This window comes from Myotis brandtii, unplaced genomic scaffold (assembly GCF_000412655.1).
Source record: "Myotis brandtii unplaced genomic scaffold, ASM41265v1 scaffold131, whole genome shotgun sequence".
Taxonomy (NCBI): domain Eukaryota; kingdom Metazoa; phylum Chordata; class Mammalia; order Chiroptera; family Vespertilionidae; genus Myotis; species Myotis brandtii.
In genome coordinates this window covers 4,875,406-4,880,567 of record NW_005354632.1, presented here as the reverse complement: position 1 = coordinate 4,880,567, position 5,162 = coordinate 4,875,406, and the positions used below count along the sequence as shown (strand labels likewise).

General features: G+C 51.2%; 1 long non-coding RNA gene across 2 annotated transcripts; it reads left to right on the top strand.

Moving 5' to 3' along the window:
- Positions 1-608: 608 nt before the first annotated feature.
- LOC102245774 lies at positions 609-4,219 on the top strand. Of its 2 annotated transcripts, none has more exons than XR_313225.2 (3): positions 609-1,338; positions 1,632-1,719; positions 3,971-4,219. It is a non-coding gene; the product is annotated as an uncharacterized LOC102245774 (long non-coding RNA). The 2 variants fall into 2 exon arrangements; XR_001360894.1 differs by lacking the exon at positions 3,971-4,219 and adding an exon at positions 1,888-2,066.
- The last annotated feature ends 943 nt before the right edge of the window (positions 4,220-5,162 follow it).

Below are 5,162 nucleotides of genomic sequence, written 5' to 3'. Positions count from 1 at the left end.
ATGCCACCACACCTCCACCCTTGGGTACCAAGGAAGGGTACAGCGCCCCAGCCTGCAAGGCAGATAGATGGGCAGGAGAGGGAGGGGTAAGGGGAGGTCTTTGGCGCATGTGCAGACCCCAGAATCCCACTCCTCAGACACCCCATTCAGCAATTCCCACTCCATCCCACACACACACACACACACACACACACACACACACACACACACGGGCTGCAGACAAACCAGCGACAGGTTTCTATTCCTGGAAACTTACCCCCCCCCCCCCCCAGCCTGGGGAGTCATGCTTCCCTTGGGCCTGGCCACTAGCGCCCTTTCTGACCCAATGCCAGCCCTTTAACACCCCCCCCCGCCCCCCACACACACCCCTCATTCCGAGCGCTGCTCCAGTGTAGTTTCTATCACCAAATCCTAAAGATGAAGGGCCGGGGGTCTTCTTGGTGGGGGCACTTGAAACACCGGGAAGCTGTTCGCAGTATGTGTTCTTGGGGGTTAGGCACTGGGCGAGGGGCGTGTAGGGAGAGCCGAGACCTTATGATTCAAGACTTTAGCTACTGGGTGGTAGACCCTGAGGAAGAAATTCCCTCTCTCCCGTCTCTTACAGCAGCAAGAGCAAGACTGAAATGAATGTCGAAGTACATTAGCTTGCTAAGGGTTTTAAGAATTTAAGGGTTAGAAGAATTTCTATCTGTCACAGATGTTTGACCGTGACTTTACGTGAATGCAGTATCTCTTTGAGGGATATCAGCATGGCAACCTCATGCCTAGTGTGAGGAGGTCTTCTTCCTGCTCATCCCAGGCATCTGTGATATGTAGGGCGGGCATCAGGGAGTGGGAAACCCTGAAATGATCTTGTATCCTTCCTCTATTGCCGCATAACAACCCCCAAACTTTAATACGATGGTTTAATACAATGATATATACACTTAATGCCTTTCAGACAGTTTCTGTTGGTCAGAGGTTCAGGGGCGCTTTGGCGGGCTGCTGGCTTGGGGCGGGGTCTCTCGGGCACCTGCAATCGTGTGTCCGATGGAGCTACAGTCATTGGAAGGCTGGGCTGAGCTGGAGAATGGACTCCCTCCGTGGCTCCCTTCCGTGACTCACCCGTGCGGCTGGCTGTTGGCAGGAGGCCGTGGCTCCTCTGCCTGAAGGTCTCTCCACAGGACTGCCTGAGTGTCCTCACCGCCTGGCGGCCGACTTCCTCCAGAGCAAGGTAGCCGAGAGAGAGCCAGGCAGAAGTCACACTGACCCGGCTCTCCGAGGTCACACCTGTCACCTCCACTTCGGCCGCGTGGGCCAGCCCTGATTCGGCGTGGAAGGAAGGAGAGTTCACGAGGGGTGAGGAGGGGAGATCACGGGGGGCTGGCTCTCACACACATCATCTCGGAAGTCACATCTGTTTTCCTAATTTTGAAAAAGTTCAAACCTACACAAAAGGAGAGAAAAGATTGCAATGAACTCCCAGGCAGTGATCATTCCCATTCAATTACTGTTAAGGAAATTCCATCATTTTATTTTGTACCGTGTCCCTGAGAGACACATGCCTTTTCCACCAAACCCTCACCCCCATAACTTTCCTGAGATGCAGTGTTCCAGGCTCTCTCTTGCTCACCCTCTCTGCTGTGTTTAAGGGATGGAGGAGAGACAGATACAAGGAAAGAAGGACCCTGATGCTGGACACCAGCCTCAAGTGTCTGCAGCTTGGAGAGGCCGCCACAGGTATGGTCCTTAGTCGGTCCTCCCCCCAACCCACCAGCTCATTCAGAAGTAACCATGCCAGGAACCCTTTACTCCCTCTGCCCCACTCCCTCCTGTTCCCGGTCTCCCACCCCCTAAAAAAAAAAAAAGAAGTAACCATGCCATTTTCAAATTTTAATCTGCGTTCAGATCACCTGGGGATCTCGTTAACCCAAGGATCCTGAAGCAGTCGGTGTAGGGCGGGGCCTGAGGTTCTGCATTTCTAATAAGCTCGGTGATGCAGACACTGCAGGGCCACAGAAGCCGTAGCCACTAGCTCCCTGTGGCTATTTAAATTGATTACAATTAAATAGCATTATCAATCACTTCTTCGGTTGCCCTAGCCTCCTTTCAAATGTTCAATAGCCACATGTGACTAGCTGCGCTATTGAACATAATCACGGAAAGTTCCATTGGGTGGCAGAGTGCAGAACATTGACTCCTAATGACTTTCCCACAGCTGCCTCCTCGCCCAGAACAACCATCTATTAATTCACAACAAAAAGAGAACCTCAGCAGGATGAATAGCAACAGGTTGTTTACCGTGGGCATTAGTTTCCCCTTGGATCAGCCCAGGGTTCCTACATGCAATTTGGAAGGTTGTTCGGTTACCTCGGCATTTGAGCAAAGGAGGCTGGCTGTGTCTGCCAGGGTATGAGGCTGGATGAGTTGCTTCTCTCTCTACTTGGAGTATTTTTTCCTCAGTAACGAGTACTGGGCATCACCATCGAAGTTGGAGACTGCAGGGAGACACCCCTAAAAAGCTCCCTTTCGACTCCTTTTCGACTCCATGTGGCTGGCCGCCCTTCTTTTAGGGCAAGGGACAAGGTAGTCCTAAAGTGTAGGACACCGAGGGGTCCACTTCACACTGTACATGTCCCGACAGAACTTTTATATGCTATTCTGTCTGCTTACATGTCCACTTCCCCATTAGACTGCATGCTCCTCAAAAGCAGTGATTGGCCCTAGGTCTGGCTCTTAATCGGCATTCAAAATATGTGTTGTTTGCCCTAGCCAGTGTCGCTTGATGGTTAGAGTGTTGGCCGAGCACCGAAGGGTCATGGGTTCAATTCCCGGTCCAGGGCTTGTAGCTTCAGCCCAGGGGTTGCAGGGTCAGCCCGAGTCAGGCCTCAGTCAGGCGCTTTCAGGAGGCAACCAATGGATATCTCTTCTCTCACCCCGCACCCCCAGCTTCCACTCTCTCTATAAAGCAATGAAAAAAATATCTCTCGAGTGAGGATTAACAGCAAAATGTTTATTGAATTAATTCATTAATTAATGGCATTAAATCGGCATATTTATTATATGTTAGTCTCGATGTCTGGTGTAGGAGTAAGGGCAGAGCATAGGGTCTGGGCTTGGACAAGTCGCAGCTGTACGCGGGCTGCGTGACTTTGGGGATTGCACGTGGTTCTACCCAATCTCATTCCATGATCTGCCAAATGGGAGCAAGACTAGCAGCTGAGCTTCCTGGTATCATTTGGGGGATCAAATGAGCTAACAGTTGTGAAGGTGCCTCATCACCTACAAGTATTACCTTTAAAAAGGTTTCGTTTTCTCCATCAGAGTTAGGAGAGCCTGGTCTTGGTATCAGCATGTGTACGGATCACCTCGCACGGTTTTATGTCTTGTTCCCACGTTCTAGAGTGCCGCCCATCTGGAAGATTCATTCATATTTCGTTTAAGTTCCCCCTCTCTGGGTTCACTATCTTTTACAATTTAAAAATAGTTATAATTTTTAAATACAATTTAAATTAAAAACATTTTAAGACCCTGGCTGGGTAGCTCAGTTGGTTGGAGCATCGTCCCAATATGCCAAGGTTGCAGGTTCGATCCCCGGTCAGGGCACATACAAGAGTCAACCAATGAATGCATAGATAAGTGGAACAACAAGTCAGTCTCAGTCTCTCTCTCTCTCTCTCTCTCTCTCTCTCTCTTACTCTCTCTCTAAAAATCAATAAGTAAAAAATATATTTAAAAACTTAAAACATTCTTGCATTTTGTGGAGACCCCGGTGATGTTACTAACATCAGGACAGATCTGTAGTCCCTGGAGTATCTCCACAGAGAGGGGGCTCTAGCAGGAAGCTGGTTCTGGCGGGGGGGGGGGGGCGCAGTAAACATGAGTCCTTTGCGAAGATTTGCTTAAATCGCCAGAAGGTAAACCCTTACCATTGGATGGAGCCCTTTCTACAGAGTTCACCCGTGTTTCCGTTTTTGGTTTGTCCCTGCAGGTGCTCAGTCTGGAAGATTCCTGTTGCCATTCCCCCACCCCCACCTCCATAAACCGTCACTCCCTTCTCTGACCCTTTAACATTGAACGTGCCCTTCAGCACGCTCACCCATTATTTACTCCCCAGGAGGCACATGTTTCCTCTTTGGGGACAACTGACCTCTGGCACCCTCTGGGCTACTTCTGACCCCTGCCCACCTCAGCCCTGCTCGCTGGACCTGCAGAAAGCACCTGGTGTGGGTGTGAGCTGGGGCAGAGGAGGAGTCACCGCAGGGGGAGGGGTGCCGTAGACACCTTGCCGCGCCCTGGGCTCTTCAGGTTTGTCAAATAAACCGCAAGGCACCTTGTTGAATCTGCAGCTCACGTTCACGGTCTGCAGATCACCACAGAGGTGATCATTCCTGATGACTAAATCGTGAGCACTTTCTTGACTTCTGACGCCCACGTATGGTCATCTCAAAGCACTCTCGTGCTGAGTCATCAGGGAGACGCGCCCTCGAAATACTGCTGACAAATGCCTGGTTCACAATGTTCTTCCAGCCTCCGGGGGCGGCTCCAACGCCACAGTCAGCCTGCAGCTGACCAGACATCCCGGGATGAAGGCTGGTTCCGAGGCCCCGCAACCAACAAGGCTCCCCTGCCGCGCCCGCAGTGTGGCGTGGGCAACCAGGCTGGTTGGGATCGAATCCTGGTTGTGCGGCTCCTTTCACCAAAGGTGACTCGAGTCAGTTACTTAACCTGTAAAATGGGCGTTTCAACTGTCCTTCCAATCATGGATCTCTCTCGTCTTGACGTCATGAATTCACTATCACCGGGAGCATTCAAGCTGAGGCTGGGTGGCCACTTTGCACAGATGCCCCTCCATTTGTTTGTTCATTCATTCTATCACACACACACACACACACACACACACACACCATTCACATAGAACAAGAACTTGTGAGTGTTTAGGAGTGAAATGCAAAGACAGACACAGGAAACTGTCTCTGTTCTCAGGTGCCATGATTTGGTGACGGAAACCGAGACACAGATCATGGCAGCGCGTGTGACAGGTGACAGAAGAGCCTGTGTGTAAAGGGCTTTGGAGGCTGGGGAGAGAAGGGAGCACACTTGTGGAGGAGCCTGTGTAGGGCTAGAGGTGGACCAGATGGCCCCCAAGTCCTCTTCCGACTTTGGTGTCCTGGGCAGTGTTG